The sequence below is a fragment of the Budorcas taxicolor genome, chromosome 6, assembly GCF_023091745.1.
Source record: "Budorcas taxicolor isolate Tak-1 chromosome 6, Takin1.1, whole genome shotgun sequence".
Lineage (NCBI taxonomy): Eukaryota > Metazoa > Chordata > Mammalia > Artiodactyla > Bovidae > Budorcas > Budorcas taxicolor.
This window is the reverse complement of record NC_068915.1, coordinates 38,688,054-38,710,165: the sequence shown is the minus strand read 5'-3', so window position 1 is coordinate 38,710,165 and position 22,112 is coordinate 38,688,054. Positions and strand designations below refer to the sequence as shown.

The window sequence follows — 22,112 nt, the reverse complement described above, 5'->3', positions numbered from 1 at the left end:
CTGTTTCTCTAGGTATAATATGAGGAAGATAATAGCTACCACCTACCTTGTCAGATTGTTTGAAATATTCAGTGAAATAATGTGAGCATAGTACTCAACATCCACATTTAACTGAGTAAGAATTCAACCATAAGCTCTTGTCCAGAGATAGAAATATTAAAAAAGCAAGAGAAGGGAATGACAGTTCAACATTATGTGAAATTCCACTTTCAATAACTGGTATTTATTCCTAGGTGAGAAAGGAGGTGTGAATCTGCTGTTCCCATATTTAGCCCTAGTTCCCCCTCTGCCTCTTAGAGTGTGAGCATCTCACAGACCAGAAATCTTTTGTGTTCAAAGCTATGGCTTAGCACAGTGAATGATACAGTATGCATCCAGTGAGGGTTCACTAAATGCTTGTTCATATCCTTGGTGTTATTCTTCTCTACTCTCTCCATCTTCCTAGATGTCTTCAATCTCTGTCACTGGTTTATTTGTCAAAGTTTCTCTCTTTGAAGACACAGCTGTCCTATATTGGGGACTTGGCCTACCCTGGTCTGCAGGGAAGTTGCTGATCTGCCATAAGTGATTTCTTTCAGGATTACCTAGAAGCAGCTCCTCTTTTAGAATTGGCTATTCAAACCAGAATCTGTTCCTGAGTTCTTGTCTAATTCCCACAAACATTTCACCTAGAACTGATGTCCATCTATTGCCCTACCAGCCCCAGAAGGAAAGAGGGTAAAGAAGAGCATATTTCTCTCAACTCCTCCTACCCTTTATTTAAGCCCCATCTCATGTCCCAACCTGGGGCTAATCTTTTCCCACAACCCTTCCAGGGACAACATCCTTTCCCATCCTGGGAAAATCCATTCTCCACCCACAAGGTATGGTCTGGTCCTAGGCTCCTGGCAGTTATCGTGATCTGACAGCTCATTCCTAAAATGCTTGTTTATTTAGAGTTAGTTAGCCCTATATACAGGAAATAGCTTGCCAAGTGGGCCTGCCAAAATGGTGCTGTGCTGGTCCAAGCTGATCTCAACTGTCCAAGCTGATCTCAACTCCTGCTCCCAGCCCGTCTTCCTATGCTGGGTGAGGATGATATTAAGCCACCTTTATGTGTGATCTGTCTTCCACTTTCCATCTCCTGGAAGCAAATGCTTAGGCAAAAAAAACAAAACAAAACACACACACAAAAATGCTAACATTTTCCTGAAACAAAACATAATGTTTAGAGTTCTCTGAGCTTGCAGTACCTCTCTCTTCCCCTGGGAGGATTCTTGGCTTTTTTTCCCAGCATGGCCCCCAAACACCAGTCTTCACTTACACCTCAAGCAAAGAAACCAAAGAAAGCGAGGCCGACTCCTGCCTCCAGGCCAGGCAAGGCCTCCGGTTCTTCAAACTTGCCAAAGGAAGAAAAAGAACAGCAAGAAGCAACTGTACATACTGATGAAGTACAAAATGAAATAGACAGATTTAATGAACAAGCCAGTGAGATTTTGAAAGTAGAATAGAAATATAACAAACTCTGCCAACCATTTTTTCAGAAGCGGTTGGAATTGATTGCCAAAATCCCAGATTTGGGGGTAACAACAATTTTTAACCATCCACAAGTGTCTGCATTGCTTGAGGAGGAGGATGAAGAGGTGCTGCATTATTTGACAAGAGTGGAAGTGATAGAATTTGAAGACATTAAATCAGGTTACAGAATAGATTTTTATTTTGATGAAAACCCTTACTTTGAAAATAAAATTCTCTTCAAAGAATTTCATCTGAATGAGAGTGGTGAACCATCTTCAAAGTCCACTGAAATCAAATGGAAATCTGGAAAGGATTCGATGAAATGATCAAGTCAAACACAGAATAAAGCCAGCAGAAATAGATAGCACGAGGAACCAGGAAGCTTCTTGACCTGGTTTACTGATCATTCTGACTCAGGTACAGATGAGTTAGGAGAGGTCATCAAAGATGATATTTGGCCAAATCCACTACAGTGCTACTTGGTTCCTGACATGGATGATGAGGAAGGGCAAAGAGAAGAAGATGGCAATGACAATGAAGAGGAAGAAGGATTGGAAGATATTGATGAAGAAGGGGATAAGGATGAAGGCGAAGATGAAGATGATGATGACTAATGGAATGCTGATGATTCCAACCTTTTTCATTTTCTCCAGTCCCTGGGAGCAAGTTGCAGTCTTTTTCTTTTCTCCTCTTGTACTCAATCGCCCTGTTTTTGAGGTCTCTTTTCTCCTTTATACCATGGTTCACAACTTATTTGGGGGAAAAATACCTTGAGTAGAATTCAGTGGGAAAAGGATCTCTACTCCTTTCAGTTCCAAATTCACTCTTGTTGCTTCCTGTTTCAACAAAAACTTTATGGAATCAACATCACCATGCTCGGTGGGAAAAAAGAAAAAGCTTCTGCTCCCTTAGCTCTGCTGGAAGCTGGAGGGTGCTAGGCCCCTGTGTAGTAGTGCATAGAATTCTAGATAATTTCCTCCTTTCTCTGTATATTGGGGTCAGAGATTACATTGTGTCTCTATGTGAATATTGACAGTTAGCATTTACCAACATCTATCTGTCTACTTTTTCTTGTTTAAAAAAAGAAAAAAAAAAGGGAAAGAGGAGAGTGAAAAAGTTGGCTCAAAGCTCAATATTCAGAAAACGAAGATCATGGTATCTGGTCCCATCACTTCATGGGAAATAGATGGGGAAACAGAGGAAACAGTGTCAGACTTTATTTTGGGGGGCTCCAAAATCACTGCAGATGGTGACTGCAGACATGAAATTAAAAGACATTTACTCCTTGGAAGGAAAGTTATGGCCAACCTAGATAGCATATTCAAAAGCAGAGACATTACTTTGCTGACTAAGGTCCTTCTAGTCAAGACTATGGTTTTTCCAGTGGTCATGTATGGATGTGAGAGTTGGACTGTGAAGAAGGCTGAGCACCGAAGAATTGATGCTTTTGAACTGTGGTGTTGGAGAAGACTCTTGAGAGTCCCTTGGACTGCAAGGAGATCCAACCAGTCCATTCTGAAGGAGATCAGCCCTGGGTGTTCTTTGGAAGGAATGATGTTAAAGCTGAGACTCCAGTACTTTGGCCACCTCATGAGAAGAGTTGATTCATTGGAAAAGACTCTGATGCTGGGAGGGATTGGGGGCAGGAGGAGAAGGAGATGACAGAGGATGAGATGGTTGGATGGCATCACCTACTCGATGGATGTGAGTTTGAGTGAACTCCGGGAGTTGGTGATGGACAGGGAGGCCTGGCGTGCTGCAATTCATGGGGTTTCAAAGAGTCAGACACGACTGAGCGACTGAATTGAACTGAACTGAATGATATCTTGAGCCCTTCCACTTGATGGGAGAATCAGCAGAACCTGTAGAAGATCTTATTTGCAACTAACATTCTCTATTGTAATTTTGTTCTTGTTTATATTTAAATTTTCTTTTTGTTTCACTGGAAAGTGAAAGATCAGACTCAGTGTTAAATGTTAAAAGTATGCATGTTGCTTTGTTATAACAAAACTAAATGTGCATACAAAGGAAAAAAATAATGTTTAGACATAGGGAAATTTAAACCAAAATTTAGCAAAAAGTACTGTGCACAATTTTCAGGCATATCAAACATATGTCCAATGTAAATTAATAAACAAATGGCTTAATACGGCCATCAGTAGCTTCTGCATTTGGTTAACGCCACTGTCAATTGGGTCCATGCCAAGAATAATGGATGTATGTTTGTCTAAGTCAATAAAAGTGAAAAACTGACCAAAGTCCTCTCTCCCAGGAAAAAGAGGACTATGAACTAAAGACAAAAACAAGTCTTCATGCTAAAAGTAAAATTTCCAAATACACTGCTTAGTATAGATCTCAATTTTTTTTAACATTGTACCTATTGTTTGTTATCACCTCACTGCATGCCATCCTTCCAGCATATGCACCAAGCACAAAAGCATTTTTGTTCTCTTTTTATTTTCAGAGTCAAATGAAATAAAAATTTGTCATCACCATTCTTAATTCATTTAAGACTTTGATCCTATGAGATGCTATGAATATGTAATTTGTTGCATTAAAGTTCAGGTTACAAGCTCAAAAATGGGTTAAAAGCCAGTTCACACTGCCAAGTATCCCTACTGGAAAAGTTAGCAATCTAGTGGAATGGGTCAGTTCACCCTCAGTACCCACTGAAATGTACATGGATTTCTAGTGCAGAGAATTTTGTGGATATTTGTATGGCAGAGAAAACAATAAAAGAAAGCTAATCCAGCCCCTTTTCATAAGATTTAAACAGCAAAATATCAACTAAAATAATGATTTTAGTTGAAAAATTGTGATTTAGTTGAAAAATCATGATTTTTCAACTAAAATCATGGTTTCAGCTAAAAATCATGATTCCAGTGACCATTTTATTTAGTCTACACAGCTCACATTTTATAACATTTGAAAGAGTTGAGACAAGTGCTATGCACATTTAATTTTTTGTGGTAAGACTAGAATCTCTGAATATTAGAGCTGACAACACACACACACAAACTAACATATCATCTTCCCCACCATGCTCACTTTATGGTCAGGCAATTGCTAGGAATACATGTTGGTGCTGGGGGAAATGAATCAATTTGAAGCACAGGGTTGCCAAATACAAGCCAAACACCTCAACTTACTGGCTTGGTGATGCTGGTTGAGTTACTTCTCCCCTCTGGATTTCATTTTATTGGCCATAAGATAGAAATGATAATAACAGACACCTCGTGGAAATATAGGGCTTCTCAGGTGGTCCTAGTGGTAAAGAACCCACCTGCCAATGCAAGAGACGTAAGAGACATGTGTTCAATAATTGTATCAGGAAGATGCCCTGGAGGAGGGCATGGTAACCCACTCCAAAATTCTTGCCTGGAGACTCCCATGGACAGAGGAACTTGGCAGGCTACAGTCCATGGGGTCACAAAGAGTCAGACATGACTGAAGCAGCAGCAGCATGGAAATACAGTGAAGCCTGAGTAAAGCACTGTATATATGGGCTGTTGTTGTTCAGCCACTCAGTCATGTCTGAGTCTTTGCGACCCCATGGACTGCAGCACACCAGGCTTCCCTGTCCTTCACCATCTCCCAGAGCTTGCTCAAACTCAAGTGCATTGAGTCAGATGCCATCCAACTCTCTTGTTCTCTGTTGTCTCCTTCTCCTCCTGCTTTCAATCTTCCCAAGCATCAGGGTCGTTTCTAATGAGCTGGCTCTTCACATCAGGCGGCCAAAGTATTGGAGCTTCAGCATCCATTCTTCTGATGAATCTTCAGGGTTGATTTCTTTTCGGATAGACTGATTTGATCTCCTTGCCATCCAAGGGATTCTCAAGAGTCTTCTCCAACACCACAGTTCAAAAGCATCAATTGTTTAGTGGTCAGCCCTCTTTACAGTTCAATTCTCATATCCATACATGACTCCCGGAAAAACCACAGCTTTGATTGTATACCTTTGCTGGCAAAGTAATGTCTCTGCTTTTTAATAAGCTGTCTAGGTTTGTTATAGCTTTTCTTTCAAGGAGCAAATGTCTTAATTTCATGGCTGCAGTCACCATCTGTAGTGATTTTGAAGCCTAAGAAAATAAAGTTTGTCACTCTTCCCATTGTTTCCCCATTTATTTGCCATGAAGCGATGGAATCAGATGCCACAATATTAGTTTTTTTTTTAATGTTGAGCTTTAAGCCAGCTCTCTCTCCCATGTAGCTCATTCAGTAAAGAATCTACCTGCAGTGCGGGAGACCTGGGTTCAATTCCTGGGTCAGGAAGATCCCCTGGAGAAGGAAATGGCACCCCACTCCAGTATTCTTGCCTAGAGAATCCCATGGACAGAGGAGCCTGGAAGGCTACAGTCCACAGGGTTGCAAGAGTCAGACAAGACTTGGTGCTTAATACACTTTGCTGCACAAACATTACATGGAGTTACACTGATGTGCTATGTGAGTATATGATTTGAAAGCACAGGACCTTAAAGTCCTCGTTTTCCCACCTGATCTTTGTAAGTGTTATAGTCTTTATCTACAAAGTAGGACGCACATACTTCCCCCACAAGGTTTCTATGATGACCCATGAAATATGTGTAAAGCACTTAGAGTGCCCAGTACCTACACAGACACTTCCAGTGAGTGTCAACTCTCACTAGACATTTGATGATAAAACTGATATTTCTTCAACAAGTATTTAAAGAGATCCAGCCATCTACTAGGCCCTCTATCTGTGCTGGGAGTGAAGGTGGGGAAAAGATACCTTCTGGCTCCGAGGGGACTCACCGAGGACTGGGAAATAGCTTACTTCATATGTCCATTGCCAAAGCGATCAGAGACTTCTCATAGCCCATAAAGTAAAGTTGAAGTTCTTCTTTCTGCATTTAAAGCACCCTGCTGCATGACCTCACCCTATCACCCACTGAACCTTCTTATGTAACCTATGTTTCCAATCAAAATTTCCCATGTCAGTGTTGTTATTTGTTGTATTAGTAATGATTCTCCAGAGAAACAGAACCAATAGAAGAGATTTATTATAAAAATTGGCTCACAGAATTAGAAGCTGAGAAGTCCCACAATCTGCCATCTGCAAGTAGGCAACCAGGAGAGCTGGTGGTTAATTCAGTCTGTCTAGAGTCCAAGAAGCAGAGACATTGGTGTTTGAGGGCAGAAGAGGATGAAGATATCAGCAAATTCTCCCTTTCCCCACCCTTTTGTTCTATTTAGGATCTCAGTGGATTTGATGGTGCCTGCCCACTTTGGAGACCGTGACCTTCTTTACTCACTCTACAGATTCAAATAATAAGCTCTTCTAGAAACACCAGGACAGATCCACTCAGGAATAATGTTTTGCCAAGTATCTGGGCATCACACTCATGCTGGATTCTCCACCTGGAATACACCTCACTGTTTTTTTTATGTCAAACTCCTATGCTTCACAGCCAAACCGAAGTGCTCTCTATTGTAAACATCTAGTTTTCTGCTTCTTTTCACGTTCCTTTAAGGAACAACTTTTTCTCTACATTTCTTCTAGTGTAGCTGCAGATGTCACTCTTTGGCCAAAAAAATGGATATAAGAGTACCTGGTTCATGTCTAAGAGAGCATGGCAACTCCCCACACACACTTTAGGGAGTAGTTTCGGGGTAGGTATGTGACCCAATACAGGCTGATGAGAATGACACTCGAGATTAGTGCAGGTATCTTCAGAAAGAACATTTCCTTTTACCTTGGAGTTGCGAAGGTAGTTGTTAAACAAGATGATTGTCAGTCAAGAGCTACAAGATACCATCTTACCTATAAGAACACCCAACTCAGAGGAAAGCAGAGCTAAGAGATAGAGAGAAATGAATTCCTAATAGCACTGTTGACCACGTGTATACACATCTCTTGACTTTCAGTTAGGGAAGCCAGTCCATGTGTTATCATTACTACTACTACTTCTATTATTATTACTGTTTAGTTACAATCAAGAATCTCCTGCAGACCAAGACTACAGTTTATTTATATTGTTTCTCCTATGAATGAGAAACAAATATAGGATGAGTTACAGAAATGAGAATGAGAAACAAATAGTAGGATGAGTTTTTGCCTACTGCAGGTGCTCAGTAAATGTTAGGTTAGATTAATTAATCTATAATTCATGGAAAGAAATTTAATGGATTCCAAATGGCATACAACCTCACTAACATGTAATCTAGTTCATTAAAGTAGAGGAAATATGTCTGAGTCAAATGATTCATTTGTAAAGACTTTTCAGCTATTCAGTTTCTCTAGAGCCCCTAAAGGAACCTGTACTTTGCATAATAACCTACATAGACAGGAAAATTATAATTTTCCAAGTGTTTTTAATCCTCACTTTAGAAATGAGAAGAAGGCCTGGAGAGATAAACTGATTTCCTACAGTCCCACAGGAAATGGACAGATCACTTCTGTGGAATCCTTTGATTCCAAAGGACTAGCGGTCTTTCGTCGTGCTCTGTCTCCAGAGCCAGGCTGGTATAGGAGTAAGAACTTCTGAAGTCATCCAACCTGGAGGTAAAACCTCACCCTCACCAGCTGTGAAGCACTACCTCAGTCGAGTGCATAGTAAACGGCAAATAAATGACAGCTTTTGTTATTACCATTAACACAGATTTTTATGTTTCTCAGTACAATAGCAATTTTTAACTGACTCAAATCTTGGGGCAGTTTCATCTGACTATTTTCCACTGTTACCTGTGAGATTTCTCTGCCTTAGGGAAAAACAAACTCCCCAGAAGATGTCTCAATGGGAAAAAAGCATAAGTTATTGGTATTCGTATTGTGATGGATTTCCCACCCATTATCCATAGGCTTTCATTATTCACTATAAAATGAGACTTTCCTGAGCTCATTGAGAGGAAAATATTAGTTGGCTATTGTTAAAGATTTGATAAATTTCATTCATTTTAATCTAATTTAGGTTGAAATTCTTATAGGCTACAGTAGGTACTTCTCAATAGACTGAAGGTATTAGGTAACTGTTGTTGGAGAAGGAAATGGCAACCCACTCCAATGATCTTGCCTGGAGAATCCCAGGGACGGGGGAGCCTGGTGCGCTGCCGTCTATGGGGTCGCACAGAGTCGGACACGACTGAAGTGACTTAGCAGCAGCAGCAGCAGCAGCAGCAGCAGATGAATAAGAAAATGTGAAAATGAATATAAGATTTAATCCTGTAAAAGTGAAAAGGCTTCAGGAATTCTTCCCTCAGGTGGAAGGAAGAATTAAAGGACAATTGACTCCTTTATGTGACTGTGATTCTCATCACTGTCCTACCTAAATGTCAAAGGACAGACCTGCAAAGAAAGCACTGACCCAAAAGACATAGCTAATAACAAGGTCTTCTGACCCACAAAGAAGGCTATTTGAGGCTACTGCAGAGAATTTTATTATGAAAACTTTAATTTTTTAAATTTAATCTAGCTAGGTCAAATGTGATTGCTTTGTAAATTTTTTAAAAAGTAAACACACCCAATGACTTAGATGATACTTAGAATCAGTGCACAATTTAAACAGAAGAACTAATGACCCAGAAAACCATGATGGTGTATTCACTCGCCTAGAGCCAGACATCCTGGAATGCGAAGTCAAGTCGTCCTTAGGAAGCAAAACTATGAACAAAGCTAGTAGAGGTGATGAAATTCCATTTGAGCTATTTCAAGTTCTAAAAGATGATGCTGTTAAAGTGCTATACTCAATAAACCAGCAAATTTGGAAAATTTAGCAATGGCCACAGGACTGGAAGAGGTCAGTTTTCATTCCAATCCCAAAGAAGGGCAAGGCCACAGAATTTTCAAACTACTGCGCAATTGTACTTATCTCACACACTAGCAAAGTAGTGCTCAAAATCCTTCAAGCCAGGCTTCAGTAGTACGTGAACCAAGAACTTTCAAATGTGCAAGTTGGACTTAGAAAAGGCAGAGGAATCAGAGATCAACCTGCCAACATCTGCTGGCTCATAGAAAAAGCAAGAGAGTTCCAGAAAAACATCTACTTCTGCTTTATTGACTACGCCAAAGCCTTTGACGTAGTGTGGATCACAAGAAACTGTGGAAAATTCTTAAAGAGATGGGAATACCAGACCACCTTACATGCCTCTTGAGTAATCTGTATGCAGATCAAGAAGCAACAGTTAGAACTGGACATGGAACAATAGACGAGTTCAAAATTGGGAAAGGAATACATCAAAAATTGATGCTTTTTAACTGTGGTTTTGGAGAAAACTCTTGAGACTCCCTTGGACTGCAAGGAGCTCCAAGCAGTCCATCCTAAAGGAAATCAGTCCTGAATATTCATTGGAAGGACTGATGCTGAAGCTGAAGCGCCAATACTTTGGCCATCTGATGTGAAGAACTGACTCATTGGAAAAGACCCTGATGCTGGGAATGATTGAAGGCAGGAGGAGAAGGGGACGATAGAGGATGTGATGGTTGGAGGCATCACTGACTCGATGGACATGAGTTTGAGCAAGCTCTGGGAGTTGGTGATGGACAGGGAAGCCTGGCATGCTGTAGTCATGGGGTCACAAACAGTTGGACGTGACTGAGCAACTGAACAATAACATTAAAGTTGAAAGCATGCCAATACAGAAAAAGAGAAGACCCTTCTTCCTAGGGGAGAAATATACTAACATTTAGCTGACAAGTGTACCTCTATGGCAAAAGTCTCTCTCAAAACTTTTAAAGAGAAAGCTGTAAAAGAAAGGGATATTAGGGGAAGGGAATTAACATGTAGATGGTGAGCATCTACTTTGTGCCAAGTATTGTCCATGAAGCTAAACATCTGTGAGCTCCTATCATTCTCCTGAAAACTCTTGAGACAGATTTCTTCAATCCACACAATAGGCCTTTGAACCTCAGGGTACTGAGTAAAGTGCCTATTATCACCCAACTAATAAAAAATATGTGTTGAGACATAAAAAATATCAGTACTATGATTAAAATATCAAAACAGAGACCTCCAAGTCTCATTCTTTTCCTGTTCCATCAAGTCTTCTCCCTCTTTCTTATTTAACTTTAGTAAGTTAGTTATATTGCTGTTGGCCAGAGATTAGTTGTTTACCAAACTGAGCTTCTCTCCCACCTGGGTTAGACCACAGTTTCCGACTTCTCTAAAAGTTATGTGGCCATGTGATTGAAATCCCGCCAAAGGAATGTGGTGGGTATGATGACCATCATCGCCAGACCTCATCCACTTCCTATGGGCAGGGAAACTTCCTATGCAGTCCTCTAAAGTCTCCCTACTTGACTGTCGACTCAAAGGACATGAGTTTGAGTAAACTCTGGCAGTTGGTGATAGACAGAGAGGCCTGGCATGCTGCCATCCATGGGGTCGCAGAGTCGGACATGACTGAGCAACTGAAATGAACTGAACTGAACTGAAATTCTCCCTATTAGCTCTTCTCTGAACTGTATTCACTCTCCCAAGACAGACAGGTCATGGTGGAGAGTTCTGACAAAATGTAGTCCACTGGAGAAGGGAATGGCAAACCACTTCAGTATTCTTGCCTGGAGAACCCCACGAACAGTATGAAAAGGCAAAAATATAGGACACTGAAAGTGAACTCCTCAGGTCATAGGTGCCCAATATGGTACTGGAGATCAGTGGAGAAATTACTCCAGAAAGAATGAAGAGATGGAGTCAAAACAAAAACAGCACTCAGCTGTGTAGTTGACTGGTGATGGAAGCAAAGTCCGATGCTGTGAAGAGCAATATTGCATAGGAAACTGGAATGTTAGGTCCATGCTAAGTCACTTCAGTCGTGTCCGACTGTGTGCGACTCCATAGACGGCAGCCCACCAGGCTCCCCTGTCCCTAGGATTCTCCAGGCAAGAATACTGGAGTGGGTTGCCATTTCCTTCTCCAATGCATGAAAGTGAAAAGTGAAAGTGAAATCACTCAGTCGTGTCCGACTCAGCGACCCCATGGACTACAGCTTACCAGGCTTCTCCATCCATAGGATTTTCCAGGCAAGAGTACTGGAGTGGGGTGCCATTGCCTTCTCCGGTTAGGTCCATGAATCAAGGCAAATTAGAAGTGGTCAAACAGGAGATGGCAAGAGTGAACATTGACCTTTTAGGAATCAGTGAACCAAAATGGACTGGAATGAGTGAATTTAACTCAGATGACCATTATATATACACTTTGGGCAAGAATCCCTTTGAAGAAATGAAGTAGCCATTACAGTCTAATTTTTTTCTATTACATGAAAAATAAAACTATATTTTAAGGTTTATTGTATAATAATCTTGTGATAATGTACTACTCTGATCACTTCGCTATGCTTGGCAGGTACCAGGTCCCTTCTTTTAGTCAAAATCTTGAAGATACAAAGTGAATGTTCACTTCAGGATATGCACACATAGGCTCTGTGTCATCCCAGCTGGACAAGTGCCCTTTAAGACCAGAGGGCTCAGCTAAAAAGGAAGAAATTGAGCAGAAACTACAGAGGTGCCCTGATTTAAAAGGCAGCAGAAGCCTCTTGGCAAGGGAGGATACCTATGGCCGCATCTCCCTCTTAGTAGCTCAGTCCTCAGTCCCGTGGTTGCTGCAGTCTTTCAGGAACCACTGAGGACAGAATCAACAAGAACAGTGGCTCTTCCTGCCACCACGCTGTCTCTAGACTATGGAGTCAGTTACGCTCATGCTCCTCTAGGTTACCCAAAACTATGGCCTCAATCCACATAACTTCCAACCTGTATATTTTGGCATCTGTCCCCAGAATACCATTTCTCCAAACCACAAAGGAAAACTCCTAAACCCAAGACTGCTATTCTGAAAACAAACCAGAAGAGTAAGAACTTCACGAGGACAAGGATCACATCCTAATTATTTCTGATTCTCTAGAACATCCCAGAACACAAAATAGGCATGAAATGAACATCTGCTAAACTGAACACCAAAGGCGGATCTGTTCAGATGAAAACGAAGAGTTTTCATGTCACCTCATGGTGATTGACTCCACAAGAGAGAATTGCTAAAAAAATTCCATGGAAATACATTAGAAATTTTCAGTAGGCATATAAGTATTAACCAAGTTTTCCTTCTTAGAAAGGAAACAGAAAGCTGTGTTTGAAACCCCACTGTAAAGTCAGATGACTACGAAGTCTCACATAATTAAGACAGAGTTGGCATTTACAGGAGTGAACTGCTACTGAAATTCAACCGCATCTACACGTATACACACATACACACATCACATTGCGCTTCATTAAATCAAATAATTTTGCCAGTTTTGGTGGTAGTGCTTGGAACTGTCTAATGTTGAAGATCAGGCCACCTACCCAAAACAGAGAGAGAGGGTAGAGACAGAAGGAGAAAGAGAGCCCCTTAAGTATAAAATATATTTAGCATAAAACCTGGTGACCCTTCTGGATAGCAAAGCACTAAGTAATTACTCTGGCCCCAGACATCTTTTCGATACAGGCTTTCTGCATTCTTCCACTTGTTATTTATGGAAAGATGGGGAGGGGGGACAAACAAACTCTTAACCATGGCAACCCTTGCAGAACATGTTACAAATAATACTATCTGTCATGGCTTAGAGAGCACTTCACACCAGGGGGGGGGAAATGCTTTTGACTTGATTATATGAGTATTTAACATCCATCAAGGAAAACATCGAAAGCAATTAAAAGAGCGCTCACTTTGTCCCCTCAAGAGTGGAAATAAAACTCTGAGGCTCCCTTCTTTTTAATAAAATCTTCATCTCTTCCATGGAAGAACTGACAAATTTGTATAAATGATCTTAAGTGTCTTGATGTGTTGAACAGGTTCTACCATTGTGCTAAGATTAAAGATAATGAGTATGTTTAAGGTTTCTTTCCAGTGTTTTCTCTCTGAAGCAAAAATGTTCCTTCCCCAGCAGCTGTTTCCTTTCAGGTGTTTACCCCCAGGTTACCATGGATTTACTTCTGAATCATAAGGTCACTATTGTCACTGGGCCAATTTGCTTTCAGTCTCTCTTTCTCTGCTCACCTTCACTCTCACCCTGCTGCCCTCTATGTCTTCTAAACATAAGCAAACACCTTTGTTCTCCCTCTTGCTTTTGCTTTTAATCACCTTATCTGAGCTCTGGTTTCCTCTTTCTGAGAAACCCCCTAGAACTGCCTGAAATATAAATGTGTACTAGTCGCTCAGTTGTGTCCGACATTTTGCGACCCCACAGACTGTAGCCCACCAGTCTCCTTTGTCCATGGGATTCTCCAGGCAAGAATACTGGAGTGGTTTGCCGTTCCCTTCTCCAGAGGATTTTCCTGACCCAGGGATTGAACTCTGGTCTCCTGCATTGCAGGCAGATTCTTTACCACTTGAGCTACAGGGAAGTCCTTAAAGTGAAAGTCACTCAGTTGTGTCCAACTCTTTGTGACACCATGCACTATATAGTCCCTGGAATTCCCCAGGACAGAATACTGGAATGGGTAGCCTTTCCTGTCTCCAGGGGATCTTCCCGACCCAGGGATCGAACCCAGGTCTCTGGCATTGCAGGTGGATTCTTTACCAACTGACCTATCAGGGAAGTATTTATATAAATACTGTCAGGCAATAGGAATATAAACAGCAAGGAAAAGAGGCCAAGAAGATAGCAACTGCATCGATGCTATGTTGTGAGGCAGGCGAGAAGACAGGTTTTCACTTCCGGTCATCAATCCATAACTGGAACACATGAAGCTATTTTCCAAAAAGTCCTAGCTTCTAAGACTAGTCCTGACAGTTACCCAGGGTTAGATTAATCAGAAAACCTTTATGGACATGCTCAAAAACACCCCTCTATTCCGATCATTGACAGAGTTCATTGATTCATTCAGAAAGGAACTTAGAATGACCATGTTCTAGGAACTGTGCTGGAGCACAATAATGCCTGTTAATTTTTGCAGTTTAGAGTGTAAGTCCTCTAGAAACCATCCTCTAACTTCTAAAGCTGAGTCAGATAACCTCCTCTGTATTTCCCTGGCACCTTGAGTTTGAACTTAAGACAGCACTAATTGTTTTGCAATTAATTTCTTCTTTTCATAAGAAGATAGACTCAAATTTCAGGAGCAAGTGAACCCCCAAAGTTCAGTAGTTGAACAAAACTGTATTTTTCACTTAAATCACTACCCAGTGTAGACTGGATGGTCCTATAACAATGCTATTATCTAAGAACCCACTAAGGGACTCAGGTAGCTTTTATCCTTAGCTCCTCTATTCAGAATGCTTTGCTTCCAGTTTAATGCACAGGATAAATAAGGTTGGAGAGAGAGAAAGAGTGTGTGACAGAGAGACAAAGGTCAAGACAATGGAGGTGCCAAATGTGTTAACCATTGTGTTAGAACTAGTGACCCTGACCCCATCCAAATTGAGGGTGGGAAACCTGGGGAAACATATGGGGAGAAAAGTCACACTGTGTTCCTACATGCTAAATTAAATTGAAGACTCTTTGAGGACAGAAACTGGTTATATGAGAATGTTACAGCATGTCAGTATATTTGTATCTGACAGAAATTAACCAATAGATACAGAAAATTCAAAAAGATTTATTTATAAAGTCTTATTAACGAGGAAGTTCAGCATATATATTTCATATAAGAACAATATTAAAAGATTATGCAAATATAATGTGCAAGTTTTTACAAAGACAATTTTTACCAAACAGGAAAAACTATAAGGTGTATGGGAGTGTAAAATGGTTCTTTCACTTTGGAGAATTGTTAGGCAACCTGTTATAAAGTCACATACCTACCTGATGGCTTAGCAGTTCTATTCCAGGTATTTACCCTAGAGAAAGAAAGGCATCTATCTGCAAAGAGAATTGCATGATTTTCATAGGAAATTCTTAGGAGATTTGTTCATGAATAAGCAAAAACTGGAACAACCCAAATGTCAATAAATGCATTGTAGTATAACCATGCAATAGAATAGTACACACAATAAAATCAAATAAAATGTTGCTCATGCAACAACAAGAAAAGAAACCTAACACATTATGTCAAGCTTGGACCAAATGAAAAAAAAAAATACAGAATGTGTAATATGATTTATATGAAGTCCATGAATGTGCAAAACTAATGATAGAAATTAGTAAGTACTTATTTTGGTGGTAAGTGAAAATTTGATAGGAAAGCATGAGAAACTGTCTGGAGTAGTGAAAATGATTTATATTTGCTTTGAATATATAAAGGTTTACACGACTATCAAAAGTTCTCAAACTGAACACTTAAGATCCATGAATTTTACTTTATTTAAATAATAATATGATAGTGCTTCCCTGGTGGTTCAGTGGTAAAGAATCTGCCTACCACTGCAGGAGACAGGGGTTCAATCCCTGATCCGGGAAGATTTCATATACCATGAAGTGACTAAGCCCACGTACCACAGCTATCGAGCCTGTTATTTAGAGCCCAGGAGCCTCAGCTACTAAAGCCCTTGCTCCCTGGAGCCTGTGCTCTGCAACGAGAGAAGCCACTGCAATGAGGAGCCCGCACACTGCACTCCCCACAGCTAGAGAAAGCCGAGGCAGCAACGAAGATGCAACATTTCCAAAAATAAACAAATAAAATTTAAAATAAATGAATACCAAAAACCTCTAATTAAAAAAAATAATAATAATATGACATTATGACAATGTGAAAGCTCTAAGTGCTCAGAAGCAAATTTCAACTATGTTCAAGATTCTCCAAAATAATCAATGGCACCCCACTCCAGTACTCTTGCCTGGAAAATCCCATGGACGGAGGAGCCTGGTAGGCTCCAGTCCATGGGGTCACTAAGAGTCGGACACGACTGAGCGACTTCACTTTCACTTTTCACTTTCATGCATTGGAGAAGGAAATGGCAACCCACTCCAGTGCTCTTGCCTGGAGAATCCCAGGGATGGAGGAGCCTGGTGGGCTGCCATCTATGGGGTCGCACAGAGTCGGACACAACTGAAGCGACTTAGCAGCAGCAGCAGCAGCATGACAATGTGAAAGCTCTAAGGGCTCAGAAGCAAATTTCAACGATGTTCAAGATTCTCCAAAATAATTTATTGAACTATATTGAAAAACATAAATGAAAACATATATCATAATAATGGAGAGGAAATCTCAATCCCATCAAAGTAATAACTCTCATTAAATAAAACTGCATATTTCATGAAATTTTACTCAGTCTCAACACCTGCTTGTGTGAATGAATGTGTGCATGTATGTGTGTGTATGATCACCTCAATAGAATTTAGAATTTATATAGAAGAATGTACAACCTAGCCTTGCCATGATAACTTTGGAGGATGATCACAGTAAGAGGGTGAGTAGAAAAATGATGGAGCAAGACATACTACTATATAGACAATCTAGAACAACAATATTGTAGTGCTGACTTTAAAAACAATTATTTCATCAGTGAAAAATTAACTGATTCAAAATTAGCAGCAAATTGCAGTTTGGGATCTATAATCATGATGAGTCACATGCAAGTCATCACACAGTAAGAGAAGAATAACTCTTTTATAAAAGGGAAAAGAAAGTTGGAAGAGCTATGGTAAATAAAGATCCCATGGCATTTCATTGGCTGAGTTGTTACCAGGAAAGAAGAGGAGACTTTCTTCTTCTTTCTGGGTTCTGCTATCATCACAGATAGAACACTGAAAGAGGAACTCCCCAGGTCGGTAGGTGCCCAATATGCTACTGGAGATCAGTGGAGAAATAACTCCAGAAAGAATGAACAGATAGAGTCAAAGCAAAAACAACACTCAGTTGTGAATAGGACTGGTGATGGAAGCAGGGTTTGATGTGGCAAAAAGCAATATTGCATAGGAACCTGGAATGTTAGGTCCATGAATCAAGGCAAATTAGAAGTGGTCAAATAGGAGATAACAAGAGTGAACATTGACATTCTAGGAATCAGTGAACTAAGATGGGCTGGAATGGGTGAATTTAACTCAGATGACGATTATATCTACTACTATGGGCAGGAATCCCTTAGAAGAAATGGAGTAGCCATCATAGTCAACAAAAGAGTCCGAAATGCAGTACTTGGATGCAATCTCAAAAATGACAGAATGATCTCTGTTCATCTCCAAGGCAAACCATTCAATATCATGGTAATCTAAGTCTATGCTCTGACCAGTAATGCTGAAGAAGCTGAAGTTGAACAGTTCTATGAAGATATACAAGACCTTCTAGAACTAACACCCAAAAAAGATGTCCTTTTCATTATAGGGGATGGGAATGCAAAAGTAGGAAGTCAAGAAATACCTGGAGTAACAGGTAAATTTGGCAGTGGAGTACAGAATGAAGCAGGGAAAAGGCTAATAGAGTTCTGCCAAGAAAATGCACTGGTCATAGCAAACACCCTCTTCCAACAACACAAGAGAAGACTCTACACATGGACATCACCAGATGGTTGACACTGAAATTAGATTGATTATATTCTTTGCAGCCAAAGATGGAGAAGCTCTATACAGTCAGCAAAAACAAGACTGGGAGCTGACTGTGGCTTGGATCATGAACTCCTTATTGCCAAATACAGACTGAAATTGAAGAAAGAGGAAAAAACCACTAGACCATTCAGGTATGACCTAAATCAAATCCCTTATGACTATATAGTGGAAGTGAGAAATAGATTTAAGGGACTAGATCTGATAGATAGAGTGCCTGATGAAGTATGGATGGAGGTTCATGACATTGTACAGGAGACAGGGATCAAGACCATCCTCAAGAAAAAGAAATGCAAAAAAGCAAAATGGCTGTCTGAGGAGGCTTTACAAATAGCTGTGAAAAGAAGGGAAGTGAAAAGCAAAAGAGTAAGGGAAAGATACTCATTTGAATGCAGAGTTCCAAAGAATAGCAAGGAGAGATAAGAAAGCATTCCTCAGTGATTGATGCAAAGAAATAGAGGAAAACAATAGAATGGGAAAGACTAGAAAGCTCTTCAAAAAAATTAGAGATACCAAGGGAACATTTCATGCAAAGATGGGCTTGATAAAGGACAGAAATTGTAGGAACCTAATAGAAGTAGAAGATATTAAGAAGAGGTGGCAAGAATACACAGAAGAATTGTACAAAAGAGATAATCACGATGGTTTGATCACTTAACTAGAGCCAGACATCCTGGAATGTGAAGTCAAGTGAGCCTTAGGAACCATCACTACAAACAAAGCTAGTGGAGGTGATGAAATTCCAGTTGAGCTATTTCAAATCCTGAAAGATGATGCTGTGAAAGTGCTGCAATTAATATGCTAACAAATTTGGAAAACTCAGCAGTGGCCACAGGACTAGGAAAGGTCAGTTTTCATTCCAATCCCAAAGAAAGGCAATGCCAAAGAATGCTCAAACTACCATACAATTGCACTCATTTCATACGCTAGTAAAGTAATGCTTAAAATTCTCCAAGCCAGGCTTCAGCAACACGTGAACCATGAACTTCCAGATGTTCAAGCTGGTTTTAGAAAAGGTAGAGGAACCAGAGATCAAATTGCCAGCATCTGCTGGATCATCGAAAAAGCAAGAGAGTTCCAGAAAAAACATCTATTTCTGCCTTATTGACTATGCCAAAGCCTTTGACTGTGTGAATTGCAATAAACTGTGGAAAATTCTGAAAGAGATGGGAATACCAGACCACCTGACCTGCCTCTTGAGAAATCTGTATGCAGGTCAGGAAGCAACAGTTAGAACTGGACATGGAACAACAGACTGGTTCCAAATAGAAAAAGGAGTACATCAAGGCTGTATATTGTCACTCTGCTTATTTAACTTATATGCAGAATATATCATGAGAAATGCTGGGCTGGAGGAAACACAAGCTGGAATCAAGATTACCAGGAGAATATCAATAACCTCAGATATGTAGATGACACTACCCTTATGGCAGAAAGTGAAGAAGAACTAAAGAGCCTGTTGATGAAAGCGAAAGAGGAGAGTCAAAACGTTGGCTTAAAGCTCAACATCGAGAAAACGAAGATCATGGCATCTGGTCCCATCACTTCATGGGAAATAGATGGGGAAACAGTGGAAACAGTGAGCTCCAAAATCACTGCAGATGGTGATTGCAGCCATGAAATTAAAAGACAGTTACTCCTTGGAAGGAAAGTTATGACCAACCTAGATAGCATATTCAAAAGCAGAGGCATTACTTTGCCAACAAAGGTCCATCTAGTCAAGGCTATGGTTTTTCCAGTGGTCATGTATGGATGTGAGAGTTGGACTATAAAGAAAGCTGAGCACCGAAGAATTGACGCTTTTGAACTGTGGTGTTGGAGAAGACTCTTGAGTGTCCCTTGGACTGCAAGGAGATCCAGTCAGTCCATCCTAAAGGAGATCAGCCTTGGGTGTTCATTGGAAGAAGTGATTTTGAAGCTGAAACTCCAATACTTTGGCCACCTGATGTGAAGAGCTGACTCATTGGAAAGACCCTGATGCTGGGAGGGATTGGGGGCAGGAGGAGAAGGGGACGACAGAGGATGAGATGGCTAGATGGCATCACCGACTTGATGGACATGGGTTTGGGTGGACTCAGGGACTTGGTGATGGACAGGGAGGCCTGGTGTGCTGCGGTTCATGGGATTGCAAAGAGTCAGACATGACTGAGCAACTGAACTGAACTGATCATCACAGATTGTGAGAGTTCTCCTTTCTATCCTCTCAAGTCTATTTAATTGAGGTTTCTGTTTATTAACTTTTTACATTTCCCTCTTTTAATCAAGGTCTTTCTCTAAAAGCATCAGTGCTCAGTAGTCAGGTTGTCCACATTCAGTGTCTCCTTGCCCCTCGGTGCCAAGAGGGGCCTTTCCAGGGTGTAGAATCTCACACTTTCTCTTGGGGGAAAGTGCACAGATTGGAAGCCTATTGAGATCATATTCAAGTTAACAAGAAGAGGAAGTAGAGAGAGCTCTAAGGCACTTTTTCCCTAAAATGCATACGTTGTCAAGATCATAAACACTGGAAATCATGTAAACTATGACATCATCATCAAAGCTTCAAACAGGCCTGACCCTGATGCCTGAGAAAAGCGGTCTCACCAGACACTGTATGCCTCAATTTTGGAAAATCCTTACTTTCAGGCCACTATGATGTATAGGTCCAGTCAAGGATCAGTGTTTTCTTTAGGCCGATCATGTGAACCGAAAAGTACATTCCCTGAAGGAATGTACTTTGTTTGGTGGCACAAAGTTTGGTTAGTAGTACACGACAGGATTCTCTCCACTGAGGGCATTGCTTTCGCAACATTCAAATATCACGTTACTTTAAAATCAATTTTGGTCCTTGGCTAACATAATAGCCCATGTAAGAGTATATAATTCACCTTATTGGGCTGAAATAACCATAGGTAAAGATGCTGCTTCAACAATATAAAAAGTAACTGAAAAATAGCATATATAGCATAATATTTTCCATTGTAACCTTTTAAATGAAAACCATAAGTGAACCATGGAAAGTCAGAGTTATACCCAAAGAATTTCCTACAGAGCATCACAAGGAGTCAGGAGGTGATACATAAGCATTAAGCTGTCATGAGAGAACTCATCAGTGGTGGAGGGGAGAAGAGTGAAGAATTAAAGTAACCAGAGTTAAGTGAGGAGCAGTTAACAAGCTTCACAAGAAGTAACATAGCTGACAGAAATGTGAATGTGATGAGCATTCAGGAGAGCTTCTACTGCATGAGGTACAAAATGGTTATAGGGTATCCCATAGTAATTTTCTTGGTGGCCTTAGACAGTGATAGTAAAGACTCTAAGTTAAAGGGGGTGTCCCCATGCCCCAGGATCCAGTTTAAGGCTATAATACTCCATGGGTTAATGTTGATTTCTGTGCTTTAGGGTAAGTACCTCATGGACACTTCCTTTCTTTTAATATACAAAAGAGAAAAGGAGAATCTAATCATCGGGATGCTAAGGGTAAAATGGATTCATCAAAATCTCCTTTAGAGCTTTAAAGACTATGTTATATGGTTCTTCCTATAAAATTGTGTTAGGGTTGTTATTTTTTAGTAAAACATATTAAGCTTTGGCCATAAGAGAGAAATCTGAAATCTAAATTCAGCAATAAGTTTTAAATAAATAAATTTAAACCCTAATTCTCCAGCTAGCCTAAGAAAATCTCACAGTTGGTGCTTAGTTTTAGGTTTTGAGAAACTTAGAATGCCATGGCTCTTAGCATAGCCCTTGTTCTGACATAAGATGCCTTGAACAAACCATGATTTTTTTGGTGACCATAGGTCCTTTTAAGGCTAAAAGCTTTAGCAAGTGAATGATACCTTCCTATGAGGAGATTTGAGAAGGACAGCAAAAAAGCAAATCATCCACACACTGAAACAAAGTAGAATCTCTAGGGAACTTTATGTCATCCAAAACAGCCCCCAGGATTTGTGAGAAATAAGAAGGACTCTCGGTAAAACCCTGAGAAATTACTATCCAGGAGAACTGCTTTTCTTCCCAAGTGAAGGCAGGAAGGTATTCACTAGCTTCATCTACCGGAATACCAAAGAATGCACTGCGTGTATCAATTACAGTGAAGAGTTTGCTTCCAGTGGGAAGGTATGTTAGTCACATAATGAGATTTAGGAACAATAGAATATCAAGGTATAATAATGCTGTTTATTGTTAGACAAGCCTCCACCTTTGGCCCTTAGGTTTTTTCACCAGCAAATTAG

The 22,112-nt window shown here is 40.4% G+C and overlaps 1 pseudogene; it reads left to right on the top strand.

Moving 5' to 3' along the window:
- Window positions 1-1,274: 1,274 nt before the first annotated feature.
- Window positions 1,275-2,111, top strand: LOC128049933 (protein SET-like; annotated as a pseudogene).
- Window positions 2,112-22,112: the final 20,001 nt, after the last annotated feature.